We start from the raw sequence: 21903 nt of genomic DNA on the forward strand, positions 1-21903 counted from the left end.
ACTCACAAATATAACAGCGCCCACAGGCAAACAAATGCAACGCGAAAATGTAGGATACGTTCATTTCGACGTAGAACATAGTGAGCGCAGTCGTTTTTAGACGTTGACTATTATCTTTGCAGCGGTATGGATGCTTTCCTTTAGTCATTTTGTAGAAACAATGTACCATCATAGACTTTACTCTGGTTAAATGAGGTGTGAGCTAGCCATGTTTTAGTAATCGGTGATTATGAATGGTGCACATAAATTACATTTTAATCACGGCTACTGTTTAACCGTCGTTTCGTAATCTATGATTACTGCGTTTTTAATCAATGTTGATGCACTTCGCCATAAATATGTCAGTAATCCTACAGGTCATGGCCTTCGTGTGATATTGTTTATTGTAGTGTGTTTGTGTTTTGTTTTATTCGGAAAAGTTATTATTTATCAAAACTGACGACAGATGGATTTTGGAAAGTAGGAAAATGATGAGGGAAAATTAACATTTCATTGAAAACTACTATTTTTCTGAAAAACTTTGGGTTCCAAGCTTCAAGGGGTCATTCATTAAAATTCATTCACCCGTTTTCCCGTAATTTCCATTACGAGTTCAAATTATATATATATAGATACTGGGACACTGTGCGATGTAAAATAAGATGTTTCACTTTGGATTTGAAACAATTTAAGATAGAGCAGTCCCTAACATGTGCAAGTAATGAATTCCAAGAAGGGATAGTGCATATTGTAAAAGATGAAGAATACGTGACTGTTCTATGAAGAGGGACTGATAACAGAGTGCCGTATTGTGTTATGAAATGGTGATTCAAGGTGTTATGTAAGTATGCGATTATCATGTTAGTCCGAAAACAAATAGGCGATAAATTATGTAATTGTCACGTTCGGCCAAAAATTACGCAACAAATTTCATAACTGTCATCCAAAACGTAAAGAATAAAAATCGTTAATTTAATTAATTGCACATATTCACAAGACAGTTATTCTTGAAATATTATGAAATGCTAAGTATAAATATAGAGGAACTAAGAGGATGAAAATCCTTCAATGTATCAAAGCAAAGAGAGGTGGTTTCCAAAATTATCTTAGAGAAAAATACTTATAATGGGTAGTAAATAGCAGGTATGTAGATAAACGATTACTAACGGGAATTGTATAGAAATTTACCCTTGTAAAACGTTTAAGAAACAATCCCGACTCGGAATATTATACTAATCTCTTTTGTTTGAAACTTCTTATATAATTTTTCATTTTAAATTTTATTGTGAGCTATTCTATGTCGCAAGGCAAACCCAAAATATTGGGTCAGACTAATAAATTTAATTATAAGAAAACAGGAAAAGAAGGTAAGGAAATCTTATGGCCAGCGCAAGAAAAGTGTTTTAAACAAGCAAAGTGCATACAACTATCGATAGAATTGCTTATCACGAAAAAGAAAAACCAGGAAAATTACCTATACAAACTTTTTCAAGGTAAACAAAACGGATGTGGAAATTTTTAAAAATATGTGAAGAGACGACCACAGTGGTCCAAAATGCAAATTTAGCGGGACAAACTAATAACTTTTCAGCTTCCTAACAGATTTTTATGAAACTTTACACAGTAGTTACAGGTAGCATATTTGTTTTGTATACAACTCTGATTACGTTCGTATAAGGGAAACTACCCCTTACAGGGGGTAAAATTAGACAAAATTAGTAACTTTTCTCCTAACAGATTTTCATAAAATTTTATACGTCGTTATGGGTAATATATTTGTTTTGTTTACAAACTCTGATTACGTTGTTTAAGGGAAATACCCCCTTACAGGGGTACATTTAGACAAATTTAATAACTTTTCTCCCATGTAACAGATTTTGATGAAACTTTATACAGCAGTTAGAGGTGGGCTAGTATAGGCCTATGTGTTTTGTTTAGAAACTCTGATTACGTCTGTATAAGGGAAAATACACCTTATAGGGATGCATTTAGACAAAATTAATAACTTTTGGATGAAAATTTATACAGTAGTTACAGGCAGCACATTTGTTTTGTATACAAACTCTGATTACGTTTGTATAAGTGGAACTGCCCCTTATAGGGTGGTGCATTTAGACAAAATCAGTAACTTTTCTATTATATAACAGATTTTCATGAAACTTAATACAGCAGTTATAGACTGCATATTTATTTTGTATACGAACTCTACTTACATTTGTGTAAGAGGAACTGCCCTTATAGAAGGATGAATTTACACAAAATTAGAAACTTGTGTGTCTAAGATGTTTAATTGGAAATTAAGGTTTCGATATCATTATTTTCTTTTCTTAATATTTCCGCAAATTGTTTCACAAATGGTAATCTTATTGGACAGCAGTATCTTGTGACTTTTCAAGCGCATGTAGTCCCACACAATATTACTGGTTAAATTGGAATCAACGGGGATTGACTTTAGCGTACTTCAGTGAATCAAGAAATTCTCAACTTGTTGCAATCAAAGAGTACGGGTGGGGAGAAATTATCAAGCCCAACAGAAATTATTTCAGGGCAGTGTGTCTTGGGACCATTTCTATTCCTGTCTTTCTACTGATTAACGTCTTACCTAGCGTTCGATTATTCGCGGACGATTGTATCGTCTACAGCAAAATAAAAACTCATAAAGATATTATTCTCCTTCGGAATGGCCTCAATTAGGGTAAACGATTGGGAAATTTCTAGCAAAATGAAAATAAATTCTCTAAAGAGTAAAACCATCAGTTTCACAAGGAACAGAAATGAAATTAGTGCATCTTATCCTTCTGCAGTGGTCGTCAGCACTCGCTAAAATGGGTAACGGGTAAGCGGTGTATCGTAATATGCACCGTAGTGCAGCAGGAAGAGGGAAAGAGCATATCCACCAGCATCCACGGATGCACCATACTGCAGTCTCTTATCCGCGGGTAAGAGACCCTAGCCCGAGGGTGCACTGTGTTGATGACCGCTGCGTTAGAGGGTGAAACTAATCCGGAAGCAAACAAATGTATACCTTATAATAACTTTTAGCAGCGATCTCTGCCGGAGGAACACGTCACTCATATCGCGGGAGAAGCATGGAAATCGCTACACTTTGTGGTGAAGGTACAAAGAAAAAGCTGTGATAAATCCTAAGAGAATGCATATAAGTCACTAGTTCGTCCAGTAATGGAATATGATCACAGTCTAGTATATACAGTCGCGAAGCTCAATACGTAGTAAATATGCAAACATTAGGTAGTTGCTCACCACTAGGATCGCTAACATCGCCTCATTACAGGCAATGCAAAATAGTACCGTCACAGTCTATTGTTTCTAGCACCCTCAAAACTCAAGCTTCGTGGCTGTATATAGTAGACTGTGATATGATGCCGCATGTTGCGATCCTTGCAGATAAGATAAAGCATTAGACAAGATTTAAAATCGGGCTGTTACGCTTTGTCGCAATAATTCAACATTAAAATGGGACACACGGACAGAAGAACATGAGTTCGATTATGCGCAATGTTCAAAACGTACAGAGGTGGGCATGACCGGAAATAAATAAAAAAGAAGTTGCAGGTATTGACATAAAAAAGAAAACAGAGGATGGATATTGGCAAATTTTCTTTTCTCAACTGTGCTATCAGGGACTGGAATGCTCTACCTGCAGATTTACTAAAGGCTGTACTAATAACCACAAATTTTTTAGCTGGTTATTTTCCGACACTTCATAAACTGCTGTGATCATCTAGCGTCTGAGTGGGATGAAGGTGAGTTCAGGATCCAGCGCAGAAAGTTACGCAGCATTTGCTCTTAATGGGTTGAGGAAAAATCCTGAAGAAAAGTCAATCAGGTAACTTGTAACAACCAGGATTTGAACCAGGGCCCACACGTATCACGGTCAGACGTGCTAACCGTTATTCTAAAGAGGTGGACACAATGTTTTAAAAATAGCCCTATGGACTTCAATAATAATAGACATTATAATAACATGACACTATTTATTAGATTTATAATGAAAGTGAGTGAGTTACAGTGAGTATGCAGAGCGTAATAGTGGAAGTGCAGTGAGTTATAGTGTGTGTGCAGGGTGTTACAATGAAAGTGCAATGAGGTACAGAGCAGTTCAGTGAGTTACAGTGTCCGAGTAATGAGTTAGATTTACAGTGAAAGTAAGTTATAGTGGGTGCGCAGTGCGCAGTAGTGTAAGTGCAGTGAGCAGCAGTGTGTGTGTGCATTGTTCTGTAGTGAAAATTGCAGTGAGCTAGAGAGCCATTTCAGTAAGTCGCCGAGTAATGAGTGCAGTTAATGTGTAGTGATTAAAGGATGTATACTTGTACAGGGAATGTTGAAAATGTAAGTACCGAAGAATGTATGTAGCAGTACAAACATATCTTTTTACAGGCATGATTAACGGTGCGTATACTAACTGGCTCCGCAGTGAAGCAAGCGGCAGTATTCGTCTCGGCAGCGATGTAAAGTTGGTACTGTGAAGCGTCTGGCTTCAACGTAGGGATATTACATCCCCTCTCTCGCTCCCTCCCACTTTCTACCATTCAATGCGGCCAAGGTCATTGACTCTACCTGCATGATACCAACATAACTCCTCGAGTCCCCGCGTTCTGCTTGCCACTTCTCCTGCGGAACCAGTTAGTATACGCACTGTATATTATCCTGTTTGTTCTCTTATTTGATCTCGTTTACTTGTTTTGTTTATATTCCTACTCTGCATTTCTTTAGTTTTTCTGTCAGTATGTCTTATCTTCATATAGTCCATGGATCATCAGAACACTGCACTCTCGGGCTAGCGTGTCTTACCCGCGGACAAGACACTGCCCTAGCGTGCATTCGTGGCTGCTGGCGGGTATGCTATCTCCCTATCCCTTGTGCACGACGGAGCAGAGTCCTTACCCTCCATGCACTCTACCCATTTCAGCGAGTGCTGACGACCACTGATATAGTCTATTATTATTTTTCCTGTAACTACCACCTGGCGAAAATCCATTTGTAGTTAATACATTTTCATAAAATCTAGAAGCAAACAGGAACAAAATTTCGTAGTTACAATTTAAAACCAAAAACAATTGAGATGGCAAATTCCGTAATTATTATTTATTCCACGAACAAATGCAGGATATATTACTGAATAAATTTGCCAGTCACAATCAAACAGAAGATAACGTATTTAATTTTCATGTTAGTCCAAAAACAAATCTAAGATAAGTTACGTACAGAAGCAGAAAATGATAAATTACGTAATATATATGTGCATCCGAAAGAAAACGGAGATTAATAATGTATTATACACTTACCGCGTTTCTTTCTGGATGCAAACAGAAGACTGGTCACGCAGTTATCATGTCTGAGAGTAAACAAATGATTAATTATGTCTGTCTGGATGCAAGAATAGGGTTAATTATGTAATTATCATGTCCGCTTGGATGCAAGCAGAGGATTAATTACGTAATTATCATGTCTGTTCGGAAGCAAACCGAAATTAATCAAGTAATTACCACATCTCCTCACTATCAAACAAAATATTAATTATCTGTACAAAAGGAAATAGAGGATTAATTACATAATTATCACATCCAACTAGAATCAAGTAAGGAGTATATGATGTGGCTAACATATTTGTCTGGAACTAGACATAGGATTTATGTGGAATTGCTATGTTTGATCATAATCAAAGATTATTTATTAATAGGCTATAGAAACAAACAGGCCATAAAGTACCTGTACCCAAGTGATATAGAAGTCCATTATGAGACTGAGATTACCGTAATTCAAATTGCAGCCCAAAATCAAAGTGAAGAACAAGATTAGCTTCTGGAGAAAGTCTTTGTTCATGAGTAGTACATACCATTTTTTACTTTTACGTCTGTATTTATTTACGATTACTTATTATAAATTTTGAGCACATCATGACTTGTAGTTGTTCCGTTTATTAATGTTAGTGTTAAAAGAATGATTGTGACTTCGCATCATGACTATTTAAAAAGTAATACGGTGAAAGAAGAGATATGTAATATTGAACCGCGGAACAAAATGAACACAGATTCATATAAACATATTAACCATTTTAATTAAATTTTCAGTTTATAGTCATATCTCTGATGCTACAGATCACTGCGGCTCTTTGCCTTACATCTATATGAAAGTCTAAAACGACGAAACCTCCCTATTGACATTAAGGTATCAGTCATGCAGAAGAACTAATAAAGTTTTCCATGGTGTAGCAAGCTGCTGTAGGAAGCTGAGTCTCATGAAAATGGCAGTCTCCAGCTTGTTATTTTTATTACACCCAGAATCGTTAACTTCCGTCCCGCCCTGGGATATTTGTCCTCCGTGATCAATGCCTCTGTAAAGACTGTACTGCTTTTAACGCCGGAATCCGTAATTGAATCAATGGAAGCCAATTTGTTCTGATAATTAAAGCAAATATTCATAAACTGAAGATGTTATAGTCTGAGAGAAAATGTATTTGTGTTGCATCGTATTAGTCGAATTCAGACATCCATCATTGAGATTGATGTAGAAAAAATTAAGTTTCATAATTTGAATCCCGTTTATTTTTTTATACAGTTAGAACGTTCCATTCCATCAGAATAATGATAACCAAGAATAGAATATTACTATAACTTACTGTATATAATCAAGAGTTTCTTTCTTAATACACTAATCAGGAGTTGTCTTTTCGTACTTAAGTGTTTAATAAACACATAACAATTAATTAATTTCATTCGTGGTGGGAAGAGAGTTCAAAGATATGATATGATATGATATGATATGATATGATATGATATGATATGATATGATATGATATGATATGATATGATATGATATGATATGATGTGATGTGATGTGATATGATATGATATGATATGACATGATATGATGTATGATATGATATAAGATATAATATGATGTGATGTGATATATGATATGACATGACATGATATACGATATGATGTATGATGATATATGATATAATATGATATTATATATGATATGATATGATATGATATATTATATATGATATGATATGATATGATATGATATGATATGATATGATATGATATGATATGATATGATATGATATGATATGATATGATATGATATGATATGATATGATATGATATGATATGATATGATATGATATATTGTTACCCAACCGTTTGGTCCTGCTGGCCGTTCATATTCCTGTTTTCGGGCCAGCATTCCCGTTCTTACACTACTTACATCATTAATAAATTTAGTGACCGACTCATGCACTTCCCTTTCTTTATTCATCACTGTGTCTTTACCTGTCCAGCCATTCCACTTATCACTTCTTCTATTTCGTTCTTCAATCATCTATCATTATCTATCGTTTTAAACCTATCATATTCTACTTCCCTCTATCCCTGACACTTCAATTACTTTTTAATTCAGTCTCTATTTTCACTACAAAATTCTATTCATTCCCGTTTCTCTCTTTTTCTTGTTTTACTCACATTATATACATTCTTTTTCTTATTCTCTATCCCACCTGATATTATATTTCCTTCTTTCATACTTCTTAGTCCTTACTGGCATGTATCATTCCTCCTCCAAGCTCACCTTCCTACATCGATTTACTATTTAATTTGTTACCTTTCGGGAAGAAGTTGAACTACAGCTTAAGGAAATGAAGAATGGGAAAGCAACAGCAGGAGTTGATGGAATCCCTATTGAATTAGTGAAATAAATGGGTGAAGACATGAAGGAAATTCTATCATCATGCAACGAAATATATGAGAAAGGCGAATGGCCTGGAGATTTTACGGAGACAGTGTTGATTCCAATACCGAAGAAAAATAATGTAAAAAATGTAAGGAGTTCAGGACTATCAGTCTAATATCGCACTCGGAGAAGATTCTCTTGTGAATACTGAATCGACGTTTATATACTAAGATGGAAGAACAGTTGAAAGAAGAGGAGTTTAGCTTCAGGGAGAGAAAAGTACGAGAGATGCAATTGGACGCTACGGACAATCGGCGAAAGATATCAAGAGAAGAAAAAGGAAATTATGTAGTATTTGTGGACCTAGAAAAGGCTTTCGATAGAGTGGATTGGAATAAACTGATAGGGATCCTAAAGAAAATTGGTGTGGATTGGAAAGTGAGAAGACTTTTCAATAATCTTTATATGAAGCAACGAATGAAAGTCAGGGTAGGAGAAGAAATGTCAGAAGGAAGTGAAATTGGGAGAGGAGTACGTCAAGAATGTCTTTTATCAACAGTTACTTGGAGGATTTAGTAAAGCACTGTTTTCAGAACATGGGAGAAGTGATAGTAAGAGGAATAAGAATAAAGTGCATAAGATTTGCTGATGATATGGCGTTGTTAGCAGAAGAGGAAATGATACTAAAGGATATGCTACTGGAGCTACATGACAGCTGTGAGCAGTATGGGATGAGGATAATTGCAAATAAGACGAAGAATATAGTTATAGAAGAAAAATGCAGGAAGATAAACTTGCGAATTCTAGATGGGGCAGTAAAGCAAGTAGACAGCTTCAAATATTTGGTGTGTACTATTACAAGTAACATGAGCTGGTGCCAGGAAGTCAAAAGGAGGATAGCATTAGCTAAGGAAGCTTTTAATAAAAAAGGAGCATCTTCTGCGGACCTCTGGAGAAAGAATTAAGAGACTAGTGAAATGCTTTGTATGGAGTGTGGCATTGTGTGGGGCAGAAATGTGGACATTACGGCAAAGTGAAGAGAAGCGAATAGAAGCATTTGAAATGTGGATATGGAGAACAATGGAACGTGTGAAGTGGACAGACAGAATAAGAAATGAAGCTGTGTTGGAAAGAGTGGGTGAAGAAGGAATGATGCTGAAACTGAACAGGAAGAGGAAAAGGAATTGGTTGGGTCACTGGCTGAGAAGAAACTATCTATCGAAGGATGCACTGGAAGGAATGGTGAACGGGAGAAGAGTTCGGGGTAGAAGAAGAAATCAGATGATACACGGCATTAAGATTCTTTGCCACTTATTCACACTTATACACCATTTTCTTAAATTGTAGATTGGTTTTCTTTATTTTATTTGTTTATTTAGTAGATTTATTTCTACTAGCAGAGTTAAGGTCATAAATCCTTCTCTTTCACTCAACCAGTATTAGAATAGCAAATATAAAAATGGCAGAAATACAGGAACAATAGACAAATACAGGAACAATATACAATATAATAATAATAATAATAATAATAATAATAATATTATTATTATTATTATTATTATTATTATTATTATTATTATTATTATTATTATTACACAATTGCTTCCCACAATCTTTCGCTTCCCATTATCTCTGCTTCCCTTTCTAGTCGACCCATCTCTTCTTTACACGTTATCTTCTTTCCCAACCTTGTCTTTACTCCTTATTTGGTTACCTATATTGCATTATTTGTTTATTTGCTTGGATTTCAGAAATTTCCACTGTCTCTCGCGCTCTCGTTGTCTTCATTCCCCTGTCCTCATGTTAGGTCTTGGGGTGACGTCATCAATGATTTCCTCGAAGTGTCGAAACCATTAATCCCCATTCTTTTCCTACCGTCAATCCTTCCGTTTGCTACCTTCGTCGCCACGCAAGCCGATGTTCTTGGCCTCACGCCTGTGGAATTTCCGGAATCTGCTGTGGCTAGTTGTTCATTCACCTGAGCACTTTCTTGTATTCTTGACTTCTCATCGTCATCTGTTTCAACTATTCCTACCATTAAATGTTTCTTCATTATGTATCTTACCTTGTCTTTCGGGTCTCTCTCTCTCTCTCTCTCTCTCTTTTTTTTTACACTATTTCATTTTCTCCTATTTCTGCCCGGTTTATACTTTCCAGGCAAAACTCTACACCGAAAAACTCTCCGTTAATTTTCAGTTTATGTTTATGTAGCCTCGCAAAGTGCCCATTTCTCCTCCCCGCCAGCAAAAAGAGTACCAGAATCTTTGTCCTACATCTCACTTCTAATTGGAATTCGTTTTCTATACTAATGTTTGAATCTTTTAGTACTTTTATTTTTCCCAAAATCGTTTCCTTTGTCATTACATTCACGAACTTCATCAATAAAGGCCTATATTTTCCCTCCCTCTAACCTGAAAATTTCCTTCATTTGTCCATTCCCAATGTCTAATCCCAAACACTCTCAACAAATATTCACTTTCACTTCATAAGTTTCCCATGTTTGTTCTTTTTCTTCTATACCAAAGAATATCAAATTTTTCGTACTTTGCTCGTCTTCCAAGTATTTTAATTTTCTTTTCAGCTTACTATTTTCCTTCTGCAATGCCTCCATTTTCTTATTTATTTCATCGATGTTCGCCGTTATACTCACTGGAACCATTATGTTCAAATCTTTCCCACTCACTTTCTTCCACTCTTCAGGTCAATTTTCTCACTTCGCTATAATTGCAGGAGTTGAGTCACCACACTTCTAAAAAGTTGTGCTTCTCGTTGAGGACTGATTGAGTTCAAAGATATATGTTTAGTCATAACTCATTCATGTCATCATTATCATCATCATCATCGTCGATATAAGGATTAGACGTTCTTGTATGCTCTGACTAAAGTTGTTCATGCAATCATACTCTCCAGTTCTGCGTTATCCTCTATAACTACTTAGAAGATACGTTATTCTACAACCAGCATGCTTGAATCATGTTTTATACTTTTTTTTCAGTACCGATCATTGGCGAATGGCCTGAAGATTTCAAGGAGACAGTGGTGCAGCCAATATCGAAGAAAAATAATGCCAAGAAATGTAATGAATTCAGAACTATCAGTCTGGTATTGTACTCGGTGAAGATTCTCCTGCGAATACTGAATCGGCGTTTATAATCTAAGTTGAAAGAAGAGCAATTTGGTTTCGAACAGGAAAAAGGTATGAAAGATGAAATTGGACTGCTGCGTACAAATGGCGAAGATATTTTAAGAAAATTAAATGTATGAAATATCTGTGGACCTCGAAAAGGCTGTTGACAGAGTGGATTCGAATAAACTTATGGGAATCCTGAGAAAAATGTTTGTTGACGCAGCCCGACAAATGAAAATGAGCTTAGTCACTACTGAGCACAACAGCGTTGCCTGGAACATTTTCCAATATGGTATCGCAAGCAGCTTGGTGGTTGAGCCAAACACGTTCCCGAAGTTTCTGAACCACCATAATTTTGTGGGGATGGAACTTGAGATCTAGGTGTAAGAATTGTCTGACACTTCGATCGGATATTTCCAATGTCAGAGCATGTTTAATAGCTGAACGTCGTGGAGAAGTGGTACCAGCGTGTCTAATTGCTGCGATATTCTCGGGAGTCCGAACGTTGTGACATCTACCTGACGATTTCTGTTTAAAAGTTGAACCTTTTGTCTGAAATTTCTCACCCTTAACAGTATGGTTTTCTTATCAGGAATCCTTCCGTGTCGACCTACTCTAAAATGGCTATGAAATTGCAGCTGCGTTTTAATCACAGAATCATCTTTTTTTAAATATGCTTCAACAACAAAATGCACGATGTTCACCTGTCCATGCCATGATGGTATCTAAAATGGCATGGCGTGCGCTGCTCAAAAATACATACCGCTCAAGAAACCTATGCCAATTCAAACTGGAGAGATCATTCTGCCGGACCCTGCATTATGCGATTACAGCTATCTGTATTGCTATGAACATTGAATTATTATCAAAAGGCTTATGAGTAGAGTTATTTCTTTTTCTTTTTACGTCAAAGAGGAATCGGTCCGATGCACAACCCCTATTCTGATGAACCGAGTTTCATTGTGGACTACATTCTCCTATGAGCCTTCGGTTTTGTGGCGTCGAATTCTCGCCATTCACATCCTTACCTTATGTATAAGCAGCTTCGTAAGAGAAACTAGATTATGAAAGTTCACTGAAGGGAGACGCTAATGAGTCGCAAGCTATCGGAGTATTTTGTAGATTGTAAGACTCATTCCCACACCCACTCCAGCTCTTTTTCACGCTTTTGGAGCTTAGTGTCTCAGTGCTGATGTAATCAGTGTTTTAAATCCGCGTGTGTAGCGGAAAGAAATCTATGTATAAACAACTAAGGGTAATACAAAAGACCAAAACAAACACATTTTATCAAACAACAATTACTTATAGTTGTGAAAACAGTCTATAAAGCAATCCACTTATTTGTGAAAATACTCAATTGCGGAGCTAAATGAAATCCTTGATTTTTTTCTACGCCAATAACTGATTCTAAAATGGATTTTGCACGTCGTATCATTGAAACAGCTGCAACATCTCGCATCATTTATTAAACGCAACAATCTCTGTGCCTTGTCATTTTTGTAATAATGTTAATGGTAGTCACTCCGAATCCCTATTGTAAAACCGTAATTCTCAATTAAAATATGATATCACTTCTATTATTTTCTTTCTTACTGTTAAATAATCTTAAAAGTATCCCAGGCGGTAAGCCCGTTTCCCTAATGATCCAGAGTTTTTGCTCGAACTTGGGCTCGATTCCCTCTTGGGCTGGTTACCTTATTAGTTTTGCTGAGGTTTTCTCCAGCTGTAATGTGAATGGCATGTAATCTCATGGCGAATTCTTGTCATACAATATATCGCTATCATCAATTCCTTCCAAGCTAAATAACCTAGCAGTTCATACGTCATTTTTAAATAACGGACTAAAAATAATCTGTACAGCTTCAAAGATGCATTTCACGCCTATAGTTTTCAAGAAATATTTGTTTTTGGCCCTTTCATAGTTGCTTTTATTTTTATTAATTTATTTGAATGCTTTATTTATACTTCTTATCCAGTCCCTTTTCCAGGGACTTTATTTCTTTATTTTAAGAAATTGGTATCCGTTTCGTTTTATTATTTCAGTTTGTTGGCAGATTTTGTTATTTTGTTGGAAATTCGAATTTTGTTTAATACAGGCTTGTTTCCGATCTCAGATAACGAATATGAATGACATCACGTACGTCAGGAATCACACCGACAGCTGAATTGCGGCGAGAGATGACAGACTAGTAGTGAGTGATTTCATAACCAGAGTGCACGGTGTATCACAGAAGCAATGTCCAAGAAAATCGAGTCTTTTTGGGAGGGGTACATAACTCTTTCCGATGCCAAGTACAGTTACGTGAAAATCATAGGAGTCTGCAAAAAAACGTGGTTTCGTTATTTCCAAGAAAGGCATCTTGTGTGTACCTAATAAGACTGGCAAAGCTCGGATGGGATAATTCCAGAGTGGAAAAAGCAAGCAAATCCACCCTCCGTCACAATTCGCCGCACCCCACGATTGATACAAATTAATTCCATTCGAGCTTTACCGATCTTATTAAGTACACAGAAGATGCCTTTCTTGGAAATAACGAAACCTCGTTTATTTCAGGCTTCTTTTATTTTCACTGAACTGTACTTGGCATCGGAAAGGGTTGTTATGTACCTCTCTCAAGACGGCTCGATTTTCTTGGGAATTTCTGCTGTGAGTCGCCGTAATGATTATGCTACCTTTGCACGGTCACAATACCGCGGCCCTTCAAAATTAATCAGTGGGCAGGTTATATTTCATATTAAAATTCAAGAAAATAATTTATTTATCTTAGGTTATGATATATATATATATATATCAATTTGTTTTATTAGATTTGTATTTTTATTTATTGGATAATGTTGGTTTTAATAAATAATGAGAGCGACGGGCGATGTGTACATATTTTAGTGCCAAAATCACTATTACAATCTGATCATTAGGATTTGTATTTTTATTCACCATTGGAGGTTGCACTCTGACTATGAGATCACTCACTACTGGTCTGTCACCTCGCGCCATAGTTCAGCTGTCGTGTGACCTCTGACGTACATGATGTCATTTAAATTCGTTATCAGCAAAGGACGGATTAGAGTGACTGTTCTTACAAGTTTACTAATCATTTACTGTAGTCTGTTTATGTTGAAGCAGAGACGGTGACTCCAGAAGTACACAACGGCCACGTACCTGCAATGTCCGTACAGTTGTATCAAAAAAATGCGTACACTGTGCTGTACATGACGGCTTTGAATTTGTACTCCTTTATAAAACACTACATTGTATTTACGTGTAAAGTGAATATTACGTAGTCTGTGTATTGCAGTGGACAATAATGTACATGCAGAGATTGTCGAAAGTGAACTTTCTGCGTCTCTCACTTAAACAAAAATTATATCCTCCTTTCGACATCGCAAGACGTAATAGGTGCATACGAGTAATATACTATATCAGGAATATCAATATCAATGTCTGATATATTTCTTTCACTGTTTGATTTGGAGGATTCTGTTTGTTTTTGCAGCAACACATCTCGCACACCACACATGATTGAAAAACCATGATTTTTTGCTAACACATTTTGAAGAGTCTCGTTCATTTTTTTCGTAACTTCTTCGGATTCTCTTGTATGTATTCCCTGTGATGTCTGCTGTTGCAGTGCCTTTCTAATTGCCATTTTTTCTTAGCTCTTAACATCACTTTACATATATATTACAAGTAATTATTATTCTCCTTCATTGCTGAAGATATTACCTCCAAACTGGTGTACAAGCGTTCACTTTGTACACGTTTTTCCTTAGGCATTCTGACAGTTTATAATAACAACACAAATAGCACACGCTTGTTCCTAACTGCTCTGTTTAACTGTAGGCCCACTACTATGCGTAGTTCATCGGTTACCTCGTATTCCCAAATAATAACTTCGCATTTGTTTTCACTAGTAGTAGCATACGCCACCTGTTTGCGAAGCGGAACGTAATGTTCCTACTGCATACTGTATAATTCTTTACCCACTGTCTGTACCTAGGGAACACGTGCCGAGACATTCTCCTCTCTGCATCAGTAACATGAAGTCACGGAACCTGGTCACTCTGATCCGCCCTCTGGTTATCAGAGATCGGAAACAACTCTGTATACCTTAAGTAATCATACCTGTACGAGTATTATACAGAGGGAAAGTAATATAACTGTACAGATTTTAAAGGCTTATTCTTTGGGCAGAGTACAACAAGAATTTTTACCGTATTAGTCCTGAATGAATTTTTTTTTTCAGAAAAAAATTCCTAAATTAATCCCTGTGATTCTGAATTATGCCCTTATTATTAGAGAAACTGATAAGGAATGATATATTCCCTTACATTTTTCCAATAAACTGAACGGTTTTCTTGAAAATCAAATAAAAATATTAATATGCATCGTCATTTCCTGAAATTAAGAAGTCTGGCAACCCTCCTGGTGTGACTAAGGGACGGAACTCAGCTGTTCGGACCGAGTGCGTATGTGCTTTCGTATGTGAGCTGGTGCAACGGCGATGCGCAGTTGCCAAACTATATAGACTTTCAGCTTAATTTTCTAATTAACAATACACTTAGTTACCGGTACATAACGCATAATACGTTTTTCATTCATTTTAATGCATTCTGTGGCCATCTTTAACCTGCGCAATTGTATCACTTCGACCCTATATAAACCTAACCTATTTCACCTATCCCTCGCAGTTTGAATATCGAATTTTCATTCACTCTGTGTAAAGTATGGTAGACTTATATCTCTCAACCCTCTAAAAACGACAGATTAATCCTTGAGGATAACCAAAGAAAAGCGAACAGTATGCTTATGTCTGTAAGTGCACGAGGTGCAAATATAATATGTAGATACTGCTCAGATCCCCTTTATAAACAGACCAAACTTAAAAGAATAGCAAAATTTCGTGTGGTTGATATTACGAATAATTTTTTTTTAATAACAGCCATTTTCATGACTCTTATTGTATTAAAACGTCAGGTGAAAGTTAACTTCACTGTCTCCCTCATTAATATCACATATGAATGTTCCATTTGCAAAATTTGTCCTTAACTATAAGAGCAGCTCTGGACACTATCATCAGCACATAGCGTAGTATCATTATCAAAGTTACCGCTTACGCCAGACGGAATTTTGCAGTGAGTCCCATTACACTATGAGTACAGTCGCTAAGACAACAGTGGATATAACATTGATAACTGGTAAACACCAATGCCCTAGGAGTGATTCGAAGCCAAGAGCGTAATTTCCATGTAGCATCAAAGCTCAACGTAATTGTTGTGTGCACTAAAGCCAGTCACTCGGACTGTACGGGTTTGCTATTAGTGGATTAACACATGCAATAATAATAATTCATTAGCACTGTCAGTACCAGAGGGGAGCCGAGTTGACAACGTTAATAAAAGTGCTGAGCACTAAGAGAAGACGCAGGTGAAGAGGATTTGTTAGCTTGTCGTAATTTTCAAAACTGCTCCTTAGTCAAGACTGCCTCTTATAAAAGAAAACCAGGAGTATTTCCCGAGTAAAAGCGACAATACACGAAGTTTTTTATTTTATTTTAGTAGGTTATTTTACGACGCTTTATCAATATCTAGGTTATTTAGCGTCTGAATGAGATGAAGGTGATAATGCCGGTGAAATGAGTCCGGGGTCCAACACCGAAAGTTACCTAGCATTTACTCATATTGGGTTGAGGGAAAACCCCGAAAAACCTCAACCAGGTAACTTGCCCCGACCGGGAATCGAACCCGGGGCACCTGGTTTCGCGACCAGACGAGCTAACCGTTACTCCACAGGTGTGGACTACACGATGTTGATTGTATTACTTCCTTTTAGGGCTGAGGTCAAGAATGTAAGGAAGCGCTACTTGCCTATCCCCCATAAGCTTGAATAATATGTACACAGAGAAATTTTTCTTTTAATACTCCACCAGGAAGCCTAACCTACCTCATTCAGTTCATAGCTTCTCAGAAGAGGTGACCAAATTTCGTTCACTGTCACATCCAATGAGATTTTTCATATATCAAGCGATTATGGGACAGGTTTTCTGCAAGTGTTCCCATTTCTCTCTACTCTTTTATGTCATCATTGCTTCAATGTCGTCCTATCTTTGTCCCATCATTCATAAACATCTTCCACAGTTCAAAAGGGACATTAATATATATACAGGGTGGAAGCGATATAATCCTCTGCTTTGAAATGAGGGATAGATTACATTAAAATAAACAAAAAAGTCTGTCATAGCTTTCGAGATTAAATGTATGGTTAATTAAGTAATTGCATCGAAAGTTTAAGCACGCTAGCAAGATCTCAATGCCCAAAATTCCGCACATAGGCATTGAACTCATCCAACGTGAGATATAACAAAAGGCTACGTGTTGCAAAATCATGCGACTTCCTCGGCCCGGGTTTTTATCGACAAATTTAAAGTCTCCTCTTCTCTGTCAACAATTTTGTCAGTTACCGACCCGTTTGAGAAATATTGGAATTACGCTCCCAGTGTCACGGATCAGCTGGCAGACAGCTATGATTACCATATTGAAAATTCCATGAAAACGGGGATTCAAAACAATCCGAGTCTCAAGGTCGATACTCCTAAAAAGTGGGAACGGATCGACTGGATCGTATTCAAATTTGCATGAAAACGCTCATCTTATTCAAAACGATCTCAACACGCTAAGCGCGTGATTGATCATCATTTGTTTGATGTGTCAGCTGTTTTACAAACAGCGAGCTCAATTACGTATATTGAAAGGGCATGTTGTAACATACAATATTTTTGTATTTTCCTGAAAGCCATTATTATCATTCTTCATTAACAGCCAGAATATTAAGATTTCATGCGCCTTAATAAGAAAATTCATTAGTGTCTATATATAAGGCCTACAGAGTGACCAATATGCTAACACGTCGATGACAACATAACTACTTTTGAAACTTCAGTTTCCGTATTCGTTAACCTCCATATTCAGATCGTTTTCAATATATATTGAAAATTGAATAAAAACAGGGATCGGAGACATCGTATTCAATATGGAAACTGTATTCAAATCGAACTAAATTCTCCATGAAAACGTAGTAATTTTAACTAGCACTTCCATAAACACTAACTTTACCATTTACACTATTTTAACCAGAACTTTCACAAATACTGATTTTACTATTTACAATATCTTAAATGGCACTTTCACAAAAAAATTACTTTACTATTTACAATATGTTGACACGTATATTTGCTATTTTCATCTAACACTCCAGTATTTTGTCTTTTTATTTGGTCCTTTCGACGATCATTTATAACTCAGTTTTATATCAGAAATCTTTATAAGAGAATTCAACATAAACGAAATGAAGAGATACAAACCTGAAACTTAATCACGACAAGAACACATACTTTTTTAAATTTTTATTTTAGTAGGTTATTTTATGACGCTTTATCAACATCTTAGGTTAATTAGCATCTGAATGAGATGAAGGTGGTAAGGCCGGTGAAATGAGTTCGAGGTCCAACACCAAAAGTTACCCAGCATTTGCTCATATTGGATTGAGGGAAAACGCCGGAAAAACCTCAACCAGGTAACTTGTCCCGACCGGGAATCGAACCTAGGCCACCTGGTAACCCATGTTAAGCATAAGCCAGTAGGCCTACACTATATTATCAATTTTTCGAGATCTGTTAGAGGAAGAAGGGTAGATGGGGAAATATAGTAGATAGAAATTTTGCTCTTGTGAATTATTGAAACATGACAGTTGAGACATCGTTTCTCTTAGCAGTTATGTGCACGTGATAATATATAAGAATTTAAAAGAACTGTAAAATAATGTACAGTACAGCGTCTCGTTTAGGCACAGTGAAAACGTAAACAAAGTGCAGGTAACGTGTGGTGGGAGGACGAGCCGTACGATAACACGAGGGATGCACAAGGTTTTAGTTACAACATTTAAATCGGAGCATTAATTGAAATTAAACGTTATCATATACACATTTTAACAAACAAGCAATTATAACGTTGAAACAATTCAACATAAATTAAATTTGCTACTTACATGATGTTGCTTTCAAGCAGCATTTTCTGTATGACTAACGGCTTCTATGGCCGAATTAACAAAACTATATTGGTCTGAACTGTATCTGAATAAATTGAACTTTGAGAAGAGATAATTATGTTTAGGAAATAGTGTTGTCACTTCAGATCAGTATATTGTAGTTTTATTAATTCGGCCACAGAAGACGGTGACATTATGTTAGTCATAGAGAAAATGAAATTCATGACCGTAAAAATGCTGCTTGAAAGCATCATAAAAGTAGCAAAATTTGACTTGTTATATTGAATTATTTCAACGTTAAAATTTGATTGCTTGTTTGTTAAAATGTATGTATGATAACGTTCTGCAATTTCTGTCCTTTTGTTTTGTGTGATTTTTGAAAATATAATTTCAATTAATGCTCCTCCATAAATGTTGTAACTAAAACCTTGTGCATCCCTTGTGTTTATCGTAAGGCTCGTCCTCCCCTCACACGTTACCTGCACTTTGTTCACGTTTTCACTGTGCCTAAACGAGACGCTCTACTGGATCTAGAACAGACCAGTCGCTCCCCGCCAGTCGCTCTGCATAGATTGCGACATATGATATAGCCTAGGCTATAACTATTGCTGAAGAGCTCCTCGAATCAAAAGTGATTCAGGAAGTTCGAATTAATTCAGTAATTTAAGATGTTTCACAAATTCACTATTATATTTGAGAAAAGACTGCCTATCGCGCTGAGAAATTATATATATATATATATATATATATATATATATATTTATTTATTTATTTATTTATTTATTTATTTGCATTGCATTTCGTCTGCGATGGTCTCGCAGAATGTAATAGTTTCCCGTTGATCTCTGCACTAAGGATAAGGATGGTTATTTTTCGGAAAAAATGTGCAGTAACAATGGCAGAGTAGAGAGGAGCATCTCAAGAAAACGATTTTTCACTTACCATCCCACATTATATTACCCAGGTAAATTGAATGCAGTGGTCACTTGCTCCACAGAACGTTTGTCACACAAATTCGAAGATATGTTCGCCCCTTATATTAGTTTCTGTAGTTTATTAGTTATGAGGAAACAATGGAATCGTAGCAGGTAAATGAAGTAATTCGAGGAAATCTGTTTCAGCACCGTTTTTCCCACGTGTATAGTAAGTAGAGATGAGCAATGGGTCCGTCCACGCCCGACTTCTTGACTTTGCGTTACGCTGCTAGTGGAAGTTACGTCTTCAATCATGCAGGCTTGTACCGTCCTTTGCTCTTTTTTGTACTTTATTGGGTTATTTTACGACGCTGTATCAACATCTAGGTTATTTAGCGTCTGAATGATATGAAGGTGATAATGCCGGTGAAATGAGTCCGGGGTCCAGCACCGAAAGTTACCCAGCATTTGCTCGTATTGGGTTGAGGGAAAACCTCGGAAAAAACCTCAACCAGGTAACTTGCCCCAACCGGGAATCGAACCCGGGCCACCTGGTTTCGCAGCCAGACGCGCTGACCGTTACTCCACAGGTGTGGTCCTTTGCTCTTACTCCGCGGTCTAAGTAAAGTACACTGCATATCTAAAAGGAGCAGCTTATTGATATAGAGCTGTAATTTCTGGTGTAAATTCAGCAGTACTGACAGTAATTCCTAAATAGTTTCCTTAACTGTAATTTAAAGTGAACGAAATGTAGGCCTACTTACATTCAATATGCTAAATTATTATTATTAGGAAGAAAAATAGTGTATTTACAAATAAAAAGTGTCTACATAAAAATCCACTTTCAAGTTGTGTTAATTATAATTAATGTTCTGTATTTCTTTTTCAAACAATGTAAAATAAGCAGTTGTAAGTTAAAAGGCAACATCATTATTCCATATAAAATGTGTCTTTGCTAAGCGTTTTTAAAGGAATAGAAGACAGAATTGGAGTGATACTGATGTGGAGGACAATAAGAATAACAGTTGACTACAACGTTGAGGAGAAATATTTACTGCCACGAGTAACAAATTACTTAACCACAATTTTTCGTTCACAGATACAACGTCCACTCCACATTAGGACCTACGTCCATTTCATTAGGTGTCTAATGTCTGTAAGTAATAAAATATCTAAATTTTTACAGCTAAACGAACACAGTCAATAGAATTGTGTTTCAGAAAATTTTTCAGTAGACCTATATGCACTTTTCGTTAGAAAAGATGAAAGTATGTAAAGAAGTATATTTCAGAATTTGAAACCTACAGCACAAGGAATAAACTCGTATTTAAAGCTACAATTATCCTTAGTGGAATTCAAAATTAGTGCAATAAATGCCGCTCAAATTTCGTTTCAAGAGTAGTATGGTAAAGAAATGTATATTTCTTTTTCGTTAAAACATTTGGCGTCACGCAGTAAATCTTGGACTTCGAAAACATTTCCTAAATGATGTCATTCTCATTGGCTTTCGTCGCCTTCTAATCCTTCCTCTTGTTTCATCGGAAGATGTAGAATATAATTTAAACCAAATAGCAGAGAATATTGAAGATGATGTCCACGATCCTTTTGCACACATTGAGACAATATAGGATAAGGTTGCCTAAATCATACCACTTAACACATTTTCATCTTTCAATGGCGCAATTTAAAAACTATGACAAGAAATTTAATTGTTTAGAAAACTTCACATATTTACTTCATATTTATTCATATATACTTCAGCTGCAATAATTATAATATCGAGTAATTTATAACTAGAACCTTTGTTTCGCGAAGTCTCTGAATTGAATAATCAGATATCAGGTTAAACAATAAGTAATTAGACTCGCTGCCTAGCTGTGGTCTATGACATCTGATCATGAAAACCAGTACTATCCGAAATCGTACCACCAGGTACTTCTATACAAATAAAGTGTTTTCATTATACTGAATCAAATTATTCACTTGCATTCTACATAGACAAATTGTTTGGGAACTGATTTGGCTCCAGAACATATTTCATGTGCCAAAGTGTCACATTGCAAACATTGCGCCATGTCCTTCACAGAAAACTTCTACACACGGAGAAAAAAACCAATCCTCTTCCACTAATTATACATCAGATT

The sequence above is a fragment of the Periplaneta americana genome, chromosome 3 (genome assembly GCF_040183065.1).
Source record: "Periplaneta americana isolate PAMFEO1 chromosome 3, P.americana_PAMFEO1_priV1, whole genome shotgun sequence".
NCBI classification, from domain to species: Eukaryota; Metazoa; Arthropoda; class Insecta; order Blattodea; family Blattidae; genus Periplaneta; species Periplaneta americana.